Raw genomic sequence first — 16,732 nt, forward strand, 5'->3', positions numbered from 1 at the left:
GTTTGTACCAACTATCATTAACCACACTTTGCGTCCCCTGAGATTTCCTGGCACGAAAAAAAGACAGAAAAACAAGCATTAAAGAATAACCTCGTTTGAGAAGTCACCATTTACAGCTAAATTTTCGTCATTGTAGTCATATCTGTCAAGTACTTGACGAACGTTCGTAGTTAGCCTCTACTCAGTAGTGATTTTTGTTGAAGCCGGAAAAGAAGAGTTATCAGGAGGAAGATTAAATATTTAATAACAATTTTCGAAACTGGAAGGAATTTTCAGTTGTGAAATAACAAACGTTTCGCCCAAGTGTGGCAGCGGCCTCATCAAATGAATTGCTACACATCTCCAAGACGCTGGTTATCACACCCTTGCAAGCCTACTTTGAAACACAATGCTGTGACAGTACCATAAACTAGGGGAGATTTGTACCTCCATGTGCACAAATGATCTGCCCTTAGCTTTCATACCAAAAGTTTAAGTTCTTATTAGGGAACCGTAATTTAAATTCACACATAACAGTATATAATATTTGTATGGTTTTCAAACGTGACATATCCATTGTTTCATGTCATTGTGGCAGCGGACTCATCAGTTTACTTGCACAAGTAGAGGTACAAATCTGCCCTAGTGGACTACTACTGAACTGTAGTTCAAAGGAGGCTTCCAGTAGTATCCCAAAGGGGCGATAGCCAGCGTCTTAGAGAGGTGTGGTATTCCAAATAATGAGCCCACTGTCAGATTTCACTGTTAAAAGCAACAAAGGATTAATATGTAAAGATTGAACAAAGATATTTCACACCACGACAGTTCACGAACTTAAAAGAATACATAAGACCCTGTTTTGTATTGCCTGACTTGAGGACTTCCAACTGTCATAAATGTGCAAAATGTGTTAGGATATTTGTCGAACTTGAACAACTTGGTGCATATCTGGATTAAATTTCACGCACAATAGAGGAATACCTGCGATAATAAACAGGCTACTCACTAACACGCTGTCACTTAAAGGGGCCACGCAGCGAAAGAAAATGCAAAGCAAGGCAAGGTAAAATGTATGCCTGGGACCATTAAAAGTGAATACGTTGCCCAAAATGTTTGCTGCCATTAAAATTGCGGCCTACCAAATGAACCTAGAATTAAATTTCTTATAAAACAAGTGCATTTGCATTTTCTTTCTAATAGTTTTCTAAAAAATGCGCTTTTATGCATTTTGCCGTATGTTTTATAAGATAAAAACCAAAGTAATAGGAAAAATGTATTATCAAGAAAGGAGAATATACAGGATTTATAATTAACTTTCCTATAGAAACGTCCATACACATTTTCTTCCTCACACTAAACGATTTACCAAGAAATTGCCCTTATTGCCATGTACAGGAGCGTTAAGAAAGTACCAAATCTGATATGTAGCATATCTTTAGGGCTGTCTTTAGGTGTTCTATATATAAATTTATTACGAATTCCTGAGGAATAAAGAAACTTGACAGAGAAGAGATGTTTCAACAGACTCGCAGTACAGCATGCTCTTACCACATATTTGTATCCTATTCGGTATGCTTGAAAATATGTTCCTTTAAATGTTGGAAATCCTGACCGGGTGAACCAACACGGGGTTAGAAGCTAGTAATGTTGTCTATGGAGGAGTCAGTTAGTATTTTATCTCCTCTTCCCAAGATAATGGGTTCGATTCTCGTAGAGGTTAGAGGTATCTGAGTGTAAATATTGAATGAAGTAAGCTAGAGACGTCACAATAACACATCGAAGATTTTCGGCGACGCAAGCATGGGAAGGTTCTACCGTGGCCTTTATTAAGGTACAGTCTCAGCATTTGCCTGGTGTAAAAATGGGAAAACACAGAAAAACATATTCAGGAATGCTGACGGTGGAATTTGAACCTACCAGCTCCCGAATGCAAGATCACAGCTACGCAACTCTAACCACACGACCAGCTCGCTCGGTTACCTTATATTCCTTGTGCTGTGTTCTTTTATGGGAACACTGCGGCTTAGATCCTTTCCACAAAAAAATATGACATAGGCTGCCATGGCTCAACTGGTAATAGCATCCGACGCGAAATCGGAAGGTCATGGGTTCGCATCCCAGTGGAATCCGGTTAGCCATGTTTGTTCTGAACTTAACATCACTTTGGTTCGTACTGCATATACTGAACACTACTTAATACGATGAAATTTTATTTTCAGAATCTTAAGTTGTTCAGTAAAACAACATTCTACTTCTGGCACGTTCAAGAACTCCGGGCCAAAATTTCACTCCCCGAGGCGTCTTATGATCTATGGCAATTAAAAGTGCATTTAACTAATTACATTGTAAATAAATGCTTACCTGAAAGAGATATAATTAGGACTTACATACCGAGCTGCTGCCATTCTGCTTGTGGGCTGTAATCGTCGTGCAGAAACCGTTATGTCATGTACCGTTCGGTGAGCAAACACACCAACTGTTCGTCCCTCTTGCTCCACTTTTTATGTCAACGAACCTAGCTTGTACAGTTTGCCTGTTTAGCAGGATAGCCACACAAGAGAGGGTTAACGGCAACAGGTACTAACGGCTCAGACAACGTTAGTCTACAAACCTATTAATCCGAAATTTCGCACTGTGCCTTTAGCTGGTAATTACTACAAGCGACTAAGACCTATACATCGCTGTCCCACTGAACTTTTCAAAACTTCAAGATGGTGGGCCCACCTGCTATGCTGAACAGGGGCCTTGTTGAGGGGGAGAAGATCGGAAGGGATAGACAAGGAAGGGGGAAGGAAGCAGCCGTGGCCTAAAGTTAGGTACCATCCCGGCATTTGCCTGGAGGAAAAGTGAGAAACCATGGAAAACCATTTCGAAGATGGCTGAGAAATAAATCGAACCCTTCTCTACTCATTTGACCTCCCAAGGCTGTGTGGACCCCGTTCCAGCCCTCGTACCACTTTTCAAATTTCGTGACAGAGCTGGGAAACGAACCCGGGCCTCCGGGGGTGACAGCTAATCACACTAACCACAGAGGCAAAATATTAAAAGTTTTTACGTAGATCCAGTCTGCTTTCGATCATAAAAACCACTATTAACGAAACAACAAAACAAAATAAACCGACTCAGTACATTAAAATCCCTGGACTAGCCAGGAATAAAATCCGGTACCTCCGAGTAAGAGGCAGGCTTGGTATCCCTATATCACGGGGCTGGCTGACACGTAGTATCCTTAATAATTTAGAAATAACTTATCCAATATTATAATATAACTTAATTAGCAAATAATAGTGACTTTTAGCATTGTCTATTAGCAGTAAACGAGTTACCAAATTCGGGTGCTCTCTCAACACTGACTGCTGGGACAGGAAGACTTTTTTGTGTCTATGATTATAAAGCGATTTCAGATGATGGGATAATATAGTGCATGTCATTTGGATTGTATGTGTTTGTCGAGAATATTGATTCTTGAGGTAACTTTCTCGGGCGGGCTGAGTGGCTCAGACGGTTGAGGCGCTGGCCTTCTGACCCTAACTTGGCAGGTTCGATCCTGGCTCAGTCCAGTGGTGTTTGAAGGTGCTCAAATACGTCAGCCTCGTGTCGGTAGATTTACTGGCACGTAAAAGAACTCCTGCGAGGCTACATTCCGGCACCTCGGCGTCTCCGAAAACCGTAAAAGTAATTTGTGGGACGTAAAACTAATAGCATTATTATTAACTTATTTGAGGTTATAAAAGTGGGGCTAAAATAACATACCAGAGCACCAAAATAAGCACATAAAGAAAACACTTTGTAAGTGCAGTGTTGATAACAGACATAAAACATCGAGTATTCCTGTCCCAAGAGTCAGTTATGAGGGCAGCCACTTAGGAAGTGGTTATACTATCAGCGTTTCAATTTGGTAATAAGAGACTATAGAGCGTTCCAACCTTAAATTGCAGTACAGCGTAGATGGAGCGCGCTGTTGCGAAATCGACTCGTGAAGATCACGCTCGAGTGTGACTCAAACAGGGCGTCACAGTTCCACATTTTTCGTTTGTAATTTTGTAATGTTAAGTTCATTCATTCATAAATTAATATTTGTAGGATGGTAAAATAAATACAACATACGTTAATCACTGACGTTGCTCTCAGACATTGGACGTACACCTTCTATCCTTTCTGCAAGGCCTGATGTTCCCACTTTGGATGAACTGGGTTCGAGAGATTAACTTGAGGATGATCCGGACGATGAAGAAAGTCGTATTAAAAACTTTTCATCGTCGACATCGTCCTGCAATTCGTCTGCTTTCCACAAAACTTTTTCATTTTTCTTTACTTCGTTCACGTAATTTGCCCAATTGTCTTATGTTTTTATGGCATAAAAATTTTAGTTCAGCATTTGGAACAAAACCATGTTCATTACCCACGTGGACTAAGGCAAATCACGGTCCTCGGATTTTCGGTGGCCTAAGTCCCGAACTCACCCCTTTAAAAGCGGCCTGCCGTGCACTTTTCACTGTCGTATCCTTCCATTCTTTTGTCATTGTCTGCCCAATATTTACCCACGATTCATCTGTGTAAATTATAGCTTTATTTTGTGCCCTCAAACGTTTTATCCCCCTGAGATATCTGTGCCTCCAATTAATAATTTCATCGGTTTCAGTGAAAGCTGCTTTATTACCCCGTCTTAAATATCGGAATCCTATATCATGTAAGAAGCGATACAACGTAGTTTTGGAAAATCGTGGCAAAGAATCCTCTCCATTTACGCGACTCAAAATCACGTTCAATATCGGTGGTATGTTAGCAAATAAAAGAGAGTGAACCGCCCGACGCATCCACTTCTAACAATTTCATCATATTTAATTTTTCTGTCGTCCTTCTCTTTTTTTTTTTTTTCGAGAGTTCGCAAAGGACCATGTGTGTGTTCCTTCCTTACAGCATAGATTGTTCTTTCGGAACAACCTGTAGCTTTAGCTGTTTACTGATTGCGCTGCTCATATCCATAGTCTTTAAAAAATAATCCAGGACACTCATTATAATATTGCGTTCTTTTCCCCTGAGTTTACCTACGGAACGTTTCTTTTTAATTTGACGATCCATTATACATCCTTCTGCACTTTTTCTTCGAACTAAGAACTATACATACGAGCACGAACTGACAACTACACAGACTACACAAACACAATCCACTTGTCCTCAAGAACTATACATTTATCACTGATCTTGTCCGGCTCCATGGCTAAATGATTAGCGTGCTGGCCTTTGGTCCAGAGGGCCTCGGGTTCGATTCCCGGCTGGGTCGGGGATTTTAACCTTCATTGGTTAATTCCAATGGCTCGGGGGCTGGCTGTGTGTGTGCCGCCTTCAGCATTAGAATTCATCACAGGTAGGGGCCCCATTCTTATAGACGCGCAGGTCGCCTATGCGGCGTCAACGCTGGAAAGACCTGCATTCGGCCTCTTCGGAGGCCACACGCCATTAAATATTATATATATATATATATATATCAATGATCTTTTTTTAATCAATCTTATAATACTGATTAAATCACCATTGCACACGGCTGCCAGTATATTTAAAAGCTGAGCCAGCCGAGTCACTCGTGAAACGTAAACAAACGAGACGTTCTCCCTGTCATAAATTAAGAGATAACGAGATAGGGACTTGAGGTATGATTTAAAAATAACTTCCATATTCGAAGAGCGTTTGCTTTGCTTTAACCACGCCATGATCCTTCTGCACATTTTCTTCGAAATTAGATCCCCACGCACGAGCATGAACTCACGAACCACACAAACGAAATACACTTTCCCTCAAGAATTGTACATATGTCACTGATATGTATTTAATCACTATTATACATACTACTGACGAAATGAGCACTGCACTGCATGCGACTGTCTGGAAATGTTAAAAGCGCATGTTTGGGAGATCACTACCGGTACTTCAGCCAGCCAGCCAGACAGCCAGCCGAGTCACGCGCGAAACCAAAATTCAAGGAGATATTCTTCCTGTCACAAATTAATAACTAAGCAAGATAGGAACTTCGGGATTGTTTTAAAAATAACTTCCAAATCTGAAGACCATTTGCCTCGCTTTGACCCCCCATGCAAATTCAATAGGAAAGACGCTGGCCAGCGACTGACTTTTTCGTGCCTACACATAAAATTCCCTGAACATGACTGAAAATAAACGCATATACTGCTTATTGTTATCATTTAAATTTAAAAATAAACTTATCTACATCGAGCTGAAATGTTTCTTTACCAGCAGTGAAAAAATTAGGAAAATAATGAATATAAAATAGGAGTTATGGCATGATAAGTTCTATGCAATGAAGATTTTGCATTTGGCGAAACTTTCCATTATATTACCATTTTCACACTAAATTATTTTTTTACTTTTTTTGTTAACGGCATCAAATGCGCCTTGAAATTCTGTACATAACACGATATTCAACCATTTTAACCGATAACATTCTTATTCACGGATATTTGGCAAACCCGCTGCATTAGAGTAAGACAGCGCTACCCGCAAAACATGGGAGAAGGAAAGAGACGGAATTATCCCATTACTGATGTACTGCAATTTAAGGTTGGAACGCTCTATAGTGCAGTGTATATACAAGTATTAACCCACATACAACGAGAAAACTCATCCCCATTCACGCCACGAGGACCCTTGGAGGAAAGGAAGGAAAAGGCTTCTGCTATCTGCAATCTCGGCACAATGTGGGAGGAGTGATCAATTGTATTCCCGGCCGCATTTGCCCTTGGGAGTTAACCTGGTACTCACTTTTGGTGTAGGCTTAACGAATCCCTGGGCTACGTGCCTCTTCAGAAGTGGAGGACTTATTCCTAAATTTTCCGGCTTCCTGGCCGGGAATCGATCCCACTCACTTCCGGGTGAATCGAGAAGACATCGGATAAACAGCCTATCCTTTATCTTTCGACAACGTGATTGGCGTATTAGATAAACTGCATTAATGACATCAGCAGAAAAAAGCCTGTCGCGATTTTAACGAATCTCACGCTGATAAGAACCGTCTAGCCTATGTACAATTTGGAGAAACGTTGTGATACTGCGAGCGGTTAATATGACAGAGTAACAAAATATTTTTATTTATGTTTCATAACTACTTTTGCGATTTTGCGTTAGGGTGGGATAGGGAGGAGGAAAATTTATGCATCGGAAGTTACTTTACCTGCCGGTATATCTACCGCTGACGTACTTCAGCACTTGCAAATATCAGTGGATTGAGTCGTGATGAAACTCGCCAACTTGGACTAAAGTACTCTACCATCTAAGCCACTTAGTCCGCCTAGGGAGCCATTGTATAGAAAAACTCAAATTAGTAATTATATGGCCTCAGTTACCGCGTTGCACACCTTTTGATGGTGTGTCATTTAGGTGTACCGATTTTAGGGTTTTGATTGTATTTCCATTCGACAATGTGCTTTACGTCGCACCGACACAGACAGGTCTTATGGCGATGATGGGACATGAAATAGCTGGGAGTTGTAAGAAAGTGGCCGTGGTGCAGCCCAGCATTTGCCTGGTGTAAAAATAGGAAACCACAATAAAACATCTTCAGGCCTACCGACAGTAGGGTTCGAACCCACTATCTCCCGAATACTGGGTACTGACCGCACTTAACAGACTTGAGATATCGAGCTGAGAAAATTTCCATTCCGTTTCTATGACTCAGTTACTTCTGTCAGACAGACACAGTCTTTAATATGCCAAAAGATGTAACATACGGTGACAGGAATTCTTGACCACTATTCAAAAACTGCCTACCTCAGCCGTATCGAATCAAAGAACTTACACTGTATAGTAGTCCACTTGGCCTTTTTCCCGGTGTGGTCCCACCCGCTGCGTTCTTACGCGCACCTTCTTCCACATATCATTTTTCTTAATAACGAATAACCGCAGACAGCGGACCAGTAGACGAATGCATCCGACGACGGACCTAATATTGCACCCTCAACACCACCCCTCCGTGCAAAAATAGTGGCACAACTTTTTTTAGTTTGGAAATGCACCATAATGCAAAAGTAATCACTCTTTAGATCTAGAAAACGGTCATAAAAGTAACTCCTTCCTTTCTTGCAAAAAATGCCGTTATACCACTTCAGCATACTGAACATCGTAAGTCAAGAATATTGGCACTTCGTAGTTATGGTTTATTTCATTGAAACTCTGTGAAAATGTGATGCAATATATGCTAAATTTTATCATGTAAAAATAGTCTGATAAAATATTAATCTTGTTTTGATAGGGTGTCCTAAATTTGTAAACTTTGTTTACACGAAAACATTCATTTTTTTTTTTGTTGTGTCACTATTCTTCGGAGGTGCGGGATGTCGGACAGTCCAGCTCTCAATCGCCGAAGCAGTTAGAAATAATCCTCCGCTGTTATCTTTCGTCCAACGCCATTTTCATCTATAAGCGTATATGAAGTCGGCCTCTGTGGTGTAGTGGTTAGCGTGATTAGTTGCCACCCCCGAAGGCCCGGGTTCGATTCCCGGCTCTGGTACGAAATCTGAAAAGTGGTACGAGGGATGGAATGGGCTCTACTCAGCCTCGGGAGGTCAACTGAGTAGAGGTGGGTTCGATTCCTAATATTGCAGATCCCATTCCGATTCCCACCTCAGCAATCATGGAAGTGGTTTTCCGTGGTTTCCCACTTCTCTTTCACAAAATGCCGGGATGGTACGTAACATAAGGCCACAGCTGATATTTCTGGCTTGTCCAATTCCTCTTGACTCATTATTTCTTCCTGTTTCTGTTTGTGGTGGGCTTTAAAGGCTTTAACCTTCTTTAAACAAGATACTGAAACATTCCGGAAATGTTCACGAAGTTCACGATTTTACACACATCCAGTTAGGTTTTCTCATAAATATTATTACAGATATCGACAGATCTAGCGTACGTCCTATCACATCGCGATCCCGAGTTCTGCACATTTTACCGCTCGCTCTAAGCTCCGATTCCACCACAAAATGACGCTCACTATTGGACTATCCGGCGTTTTAATGTGTTTGGATATACTCCTTGGGCCTTCCTATTTTCAAGTAAGTTATTATAGTTTTGCTGGCTTTTATGTTTTGAGGATATTGAACGAAGTTTGTTGTACTTTATTGTTTGGTACACAGATTTTTACCGAGGGATCCAGTACTGGAACTAAACGAAAAACGTATTCTACAACAATAAAAGCATCAATTATTCATCACGCACGATGACAATTATGAAGAGAAAAGAAAGATTATGACATCTCGAAGAACGGGGGTATAGGAGAAAGAAAGGAAAGTACCATGAAAAACCGAATAGTGAATGTCTCCTTAGTTATCACAAGCCTATTAGAAGTCTGTAAATAACAAAAGTTAACGAATAAAGGACAGATAAATTACAAGAACCTAGCACGAGTAAGCGAAAATAATGCTGTGATCCTCACAACTTGTGAGTACCTGGCCCATTAGGTCACGTGATCTCCCAATAAACATTAGTATTTTAGGCATGATACAAGCTTATACCGTGCCAAGAAAAAGAGGTGAAAATTCTTTACGTTTGGCAGAGAACTTCGCTCCACGTCTCCAAAATAGAATGTCGATGGTTCACAAGGAAGACAACTCACAAGTAAAAATGCGCTGACTATGATCGAGAGACTTGCAACAGCTAAAGAAGGCTGGATCCGATATAAGGGTTGATGATAAAGTAATCCTAGGTTTGTTTTGACGTATTGTCTTTTAATGTTTGTAATTTCATGATTAAATATTTGTGGGCATTTTGACTTACATTACCCGTGTCTGTATTTAAACCACGACTTGGCCCTCCTGAATGAAATTTCACACGCTGCCACTGTTCCCTAGGGTATATGAACTTCGTTAGCCAAGGTATGTGTTAGATAACGTGATTCTACACAAGTTAGAAGTCAGTCAAGGGTAACCCTAAAGGCATTTTTAACAGCTCTGTATCGATGATAATTCCTGCAATGAGAGTGCAGGAAAAACGTGGTACCCTTCCTCCCTCACACACTTCACATGCAGTCTGTGGGACTTAAGGAAAGACCGAATGCCCCATCTCGCCAATGTTAATTTTGTATAATTTATGTTCTTTTTCCTCAGAAACTGCTGAAGATAAATGCATGAAATTCTTAAAGTGTATTCCTCAACTCTTACTAAGTGCTGGGGTCTATAATCGGAACTGTAGTTCAATAAATGTGGGAGTAATATTTTTTTGGAGAAGATATATTCCAATAAAAAATCATGAACAATGAGGCATAACTCTCAATGTATTAGTCGCAATGACCTGATTGTAGATCTCCAGCTGTATTGTATACACATTTAGTACCTGTCAAAATTTCATGGTTATACATTGTATAGTTTTGAAGAAAAAGGAACATTTATTGAGATTTTTTAAGTTTCAAGAAAATCAACTCCAAAGTTGAAGAGTGAAAAAAGTATCTTAGACCAATTAGAAGCAACCAGCACCATAATCTGACTCATCACTGGCTAATTTGCTCCTTTCTTCTTCTTTCTTGCTTCTTTTGTTGCCAGATTTTCCGCAAATTCTGCTTTTTGCACCCTTAACCTATCAAGCACTTTCAATCCAGATGCTGTATGCTTTCCTATTTCTACTCCCAGTTCTTCAAGAACCTTAAGTCTGCCTGAATTCCAATTATTTAAGGTTATTACGGCATCTGAGACCCCTAACTTTAATGTATTATATCCCACAAACCCTGGTCAATATTATCAAAAACTGAAAGAAATGAGAAACCACAACAAGGATTCAATAAACATATAACTTTATCGCCAATTATTTGTTTGTAAACAACAGTAGGCAGACATCTTAGACCGCAACAGTATAGCCAAATCCCGGAACTTTAAAATGAGCTAAACCACAGCCTTCTAGGTCAAGAAGTTCCTAATATATCAATGACTATACCAATCGGTGCAACATGAAACGAAAATCCATGCAGTGCAGATATAAATTTAAAAAATAACTAACAATACTTCTAGGACGAATTTCTATATAAATGATACACCAAAATGTTCATTAAAGTCCAAATTGTAACATAAGTCAATAAACGAAAAACTTTTTTTTTCATATTTTGGCGTTCGGTCTTACCTTAATTTGAAAATGCAGAGTTGAGCTGGGGCTGCCTAGTCGAGACAGTAAAGGCGTGCTCGGTAAACCCGGAAGGATGTGGGTTCGATTCACCGTCAGCAAGCTAAGAAATTTAGAAACAAGACTACCACTTTTGGAGAAACCATGGCTCTGGTGTACCCTCTCAGCCTACACCTAAAATAAGTACCAGGTTAATTTCTAGTGGCAAAGGTAGTCGGGCATAGGTCTAACTGCTCTGTCCCACTTACTGCCAAGGTTACTGATAGTGGAAGCCTTTACCTTCCACTCCTTGAAGGGTCATCATGGCCTCTACGGAGATGCCTTTGCTTTAGAGAAGTGATCCCTACATCTAACATTCTCAATCACGAAGAAGTCCATATTTTCGTTTAGTTAAAAACGAGAAATCATTATTTATTCAGTTTGGCGCCCTTCATCCCGGCGAGAAGCCAATTTTAACGCTCACAAGGATCAGTACGTTGGTGAATGTAAGTCCTTTGAGGTAACGGTGCATTGCGACACGTGGCCGCTTGCTGAGCAGCTCATTAGCAGCATCTGCGTCACTTGTATTAACATAACAAGGCGAGCAACCTGATCAAAGGGCCAAGTCAAACACGATAACATCTTAGCTTTGAGAATGTTACGTCTTCTGTAGGCTCCCGTTCAATGTCACACCAGGAATACTCGTCCAGGAATCATATCAGATGACGAAGAAGTGAAGGATGAGGAAGACCAGGAATGAAATAAATTGACAAGTTCTTGTGTGTGTTGTTACAAACATAAAATTTCTGAAAAAAAATCTGAATATGTATTTCAGTAAATAAGGACAAATTGAGGGTTATTACGGCGTTTTTATACATAAACCAATATTTTCTTAGAATATTGTTTTTCCTGAAAAGTAAATTAGTGGAATCAGTTTTTGTATAATGAGTGAAAAAACTTAACCCCATGGCGCAACAGCTCCGAAGGGTCTTGGCCTACCAAGCACCACTGCTCAGCCCGGAGGCCTGCAGTTTATGAGGTGTCGTGTGGTATGATAAATCCTCTCGGCCGTTATTCTTGGCTTTCTTGACCGGGGCCACCATCTCACTGTCAGATAGCTCCCCAATTGTAATCACGTAGGCTGAGTGGACCTCGAACCATCCCTCAGATCCAGGTAAAAATCTCTGACCTGACCGGGAATCGAACTCGGGGACTCCGGGGTATAATGAGTGAAAGTAAACTGTACTAAAATGCAGTGACCAGTAAGCATTCGTTTTTTGTATGTGATTCGATAGAATGAAGGACAAAATATTTTCCCGTTCCCTTCCACGTCATTACTGAGCAACGGGGACCTCCAAACCGGAAGCTTACTTCTTATCTTATCTTAATCTGTTTACCCTCCAGGGTTGGCTTTTCCCTCAGACTCAGCGAGGGAACCCACATCTACCGCCTCAAGGGCAGTGTCCTAGAGCCTCAGACTTTGGGTCGGGGGATACAACTGGAGAGAATGACCAGTACCTCGCCAGGCGGCCTCACCTGCTATGCTGAACAGGGGCCTTATAGTGGGATAGGTAGATTGGATGGGACAGGCAAGGAAGAGGGAAGGAAGCGGCCGTGGCCTTAAGTGAGGTGCCAACCCGGCATTTGCCTGGAGGAGAAGTGGGAAACCACGGAAAACCACTTCCAGGATGGCTGAGGTGGGAATCGAACCCACCTCTACTCAGTTGACCTCCCGAGGCTGAGTGGACCCCGTTCCAACCCTCGTACCACTTTTCAAATTTCGTGGCAGAGCCGGGAATCGAACCCGGACCTCCGGGGGTGGCAGCTAATCACGCTAACCACTACACCACAGAGGCGACTCGGAAGCTTACTAAGCCAGGAATTTGCAGTATATATAGTAGCCAGTTCCTTTTACCTCCTTTTCAGTATTTGCAATACTTAGTGGATAGGTAGATTTAGGATCCAATCTTAATATCCACATGAATTCACAGTGCAAATAACAATCTGTATGTGTATTTAGTGTCTAAATGATGATCTCCGTATCAGCACCACGAGGATGATAAAACCTTTTACGAGTCACTCACACCACTCTTAAAATTTTAGAAGATCGGGCGAGTTAGCCGTGCGGTTAGGGGCGCGCAGCTGTGAGCTCGCATCCGGGAGATAATGGGTTCGAATCCCATTGTCGGCAGCCATGAAGATGGTTTTCTGTGGTTTCTCATTTTCACACCAGGCAAATGCTGGGACTGTACCTTATTCAAGGCCATGGCCGCTTCCTTCCAAATCCTAGGCCTTTCCTGTCCCATCGTCGCCATAAGACCTATCTGTGTCGGTGCGACGTTAAGCAAATAGCAAAAAAGAAATTTAGGAGAGGCAGAAATGGAACTCAGAACCGCGGGGATGAGAGTTAGGAACGATAACCATTACAATGAGTAGTCTCCCTTCTACACAGCTTTACTTCTTAACGTTCGTACAAACGGACATACGCCTAAGTTAATATAACAGGTACAAAAGATACAAATAAAACATGCAACATATGCATAATCAGAAAAACTTTCCTACAAAATACAGAGTCAAGAAAGCTATATTCTAAATCTATTCAATCATATAATGAAGACGCATGACACTGTAACTTAGAATACAAATAATGAAAATGATTCTTCGGTAGTTCAGTCAGGTTTTCCTCCCCTGTAAAATCGTGGAAACTGGACTTAACACCCTTTTGCCGTAACAAGATCTAAATGTTAGCGAAAATTTTATTAATATTTGAAAACCATCGGAATCGATTAACGAAAGCGAAAATATGAATAAAACAATTTGGTTCGTGCTGTTATAAACAAATTACTTTAGAACTAAGTTCTTGCCCTTGAGGAAAAGTTCTAAGTTCAAGTTGATGGTACAATCTGATAATATGGTCAGTTCCTGTTCTTTAAGAAACATCTTTATTTTATTTGCTCAATAGTTTGATCATAGCGTCAATATCAGTAATTTTAAATGCATGTCTAGCAAAGCTAACATGTCTGCTCTCTTCACAAAATTGATGGTGACGTCAGGATTAAACACTACTTTTCTTCAAGGTACTAGTGATCTTGTTAAAAATAATACATTTTCGTCACTCGTTGGCATAAAGCCTTACTAATTCCAAGTTTGGAGGTGTCAGTGGCTGACGAGGTGCTTCCAAAATTGAAACTCCTCCTTACCTATAACCAATTCCTTGTAATAATATTAATATTAATAATAATAATAATAATAATAATAATAATAATAATGTTACTGGCTTTACGTGCCACTGACTACTTTACTGTTTTCGGAGACGGTACGCCAGCAAATGAGGATAGTATCACCTCGAATATTACTGTTCGTACTGTTTCACTGATCCATAGTTACATATGCATTTCCGTTTACTGTAGATCACTTTCCATTATTCTTCTACTCTTTTTAAGAAAATTTTCACTAGTTTAGAAAGCTTTCTCGTCCATTTTTAATTCCTAAGAAAATCAAACCACTACATCACAAGACAATACTGGCACTTGTAACTGCGAATTGCGACAATGGTATGAATGGGATACAGATCGCTTAGAGTTACAGGTGATTATGAACATAGCGCCGTCGCCAATTAATTGCTGATGCGCATCAGAAATAGAAGAAAGCGTCTGATTGTATATCACTCACCACAGCATTGGTGTTGGCACGTAAATTACTTTGGAAGAAAAATTCAGGTTTTTACGTTCTTCCACTTAGATCATCATTTCATATGAATTTCTGAATTCGATTCAAATTATTGGAAATGGTGTACAGAATAACTCTTGAGTCATATAGGCCTATAGAAAGCTACGAATTGACACTTGTGGCGATAATAAAAAAGGTATTTGTTTTAGAGGAAAAATTAGCGAGATAGTCAGCTCGCCATATTAATCAAGGGAGAAGAAAGGAAAAGACTTCAATCCCCCGCAAAGGGAGATTTTTCTCTACAAGTTGACCGACGTTGCACCGACACAGACAGATTTTATGGCGACAATGGAATAGGAAAGGGGTAGAAGTGGTAAATAATCGGTCGTGGCTTTAATTATGGCACAGCCCCAGCATTTGCCTGATGTGAAAATGGGAAACCACGGAAAATCATCTTCAGGTCAGCCGACAGTGGGGCTCGAACCCACTATCTCCCGAATGCAAACTCAAAACGTCGTTCCCCTAACCGCACATTCAATTTGCTAGGAGAGAGAAAGTTGTTTAAGGAAAGAACAGGTCTACGAGTTGTAAGAAAATGAAAGTCCTTGCATATATTTTAAAGGACTAATATTGAATAATATGAGTATGAATTAATAGACATTGTTGACAAAATTGCAAAAATATTTCTACAGCCGTGATATTTCAGCAACACTTGTTCTAATCTCCTTTGTTTAGGAAGAGAACAAAAGTTGACGAGAAAAGGTCAGACAGAAAAGACAAGACGCGCCTAGCAAGAACGCTTGAATGATATAAAATCCCCTGTACACTGCTGGTGTCCTTATGAATCTTATGCGCATAGCGGACCCTCACTTATGTTTAATACCTCTTGCCAATACTAATACTAACAATGCACCCTATCCTCGACCAACCAATATTGATTGTCAATACCATCAGCTGCTAACCTATGCTCGAGTTAGCTAGTTCTCCGTGTACACAATTATGAGACTACAGCGCTCTCGCGAGCCCACGCAAACCTAATGCTGTCGTAGTCGGAAGAGAAGAAGAGTTGTCTAATGGAGGTCAGATATGAAACATGAAATGTAGAATTAGCCACGAACACACAATAATCTAATTACGGAAAACAAAAACACAACTTGTGATATGTTTTTGGTCGTGTCCGACCCGCAAAAGGGCAATGGTAGAAGAATATTATTTTATAAAATTTGGCCTCCTGAAGACACACAACATTAGTACCATCCATCAAATGACAGTATGTTTAATTGTATAGATACTTACGACGCCCATATTCGTCTGCAAGTCACAATGGAAGATACTGTTCACTGTTCATATACACATAACTTAGTGGAAGAGAAATGCATTGAGAGAACGGATACTCTTCCTAGGCGAGTGAGGACAGAATTAAGATTAAACCAAGAAGTATCTACTCTACATTAAATAACTTTTCTCTTCTCATAAAATCGAAAAGATTAGGATTGCCTTGGCCACTGCAAGTTTAGCCCATTGCTTTAGCCATATTTTCAAGCTGGTATTCACTTATTCCCTTTCTTTCACTGTCCTGATAGATGACACTAAATTGTCAAAGATAGAAGCTGCTTTTTTCTCAACTTGCTTTACCAATTTCTTTACGCCACACCCACACAGATAGATCTTATGGTGACGATGGGATAGGAACGGGCTACGAGTGGGAAGGAAGCAGTCGTGGCCTTCATTAATGTACAGCCAGGTGTGTGGGGAAAGAACGGATAACCATCTTCAAGGCCGCCTACAACGGAGTTCGAACCCACTATCTCTCGAATGCAAGCTGATAGCTACATGACCGAAACAGCGCAGCCACTTCCTCGGTAAGAAAAAAAAGCAGAAGCATGAAATAAATGAACACATCCAAACCATTTCAAAGCTCTGAACTGAGTTAAATTAAAAGAAAAAATATACAATACCGAGTGAGTAGCTGCGTACTTTGCGTCCCTTAACT

At 40.5% G+C, this 16,732-nt stretch overlaps 1 protein-coding gene across 1 annotated transcript in view; it reads right to left on the reverse strand.

Moving 5' to 3' along the window:
• The window catches only part of LOC136858030 (uncharacterized), a 59,535-nt gene that overhangs the window by 23,068 nt on the left and 19,735 nt on the right, over positions 1-16,732 (reverse strand). The window lies entirely within an intron of this gene.

Source organism: Anabrus simplex, chromosome 1, assembly GCF_040414725.1.
Source record: "Anabrus simplex isolate iqAnaSimp1 chromosome 1, ASM4041472v1, whole genome shotgun sequence".
NCBI classification, from domain to species: domain Eukaryota; kingdom Metazoa; phylum Arthropoda; class Insecta; order Orthoptera; family Tettigoniidae; genus Anabrus; species Anabrus simplex.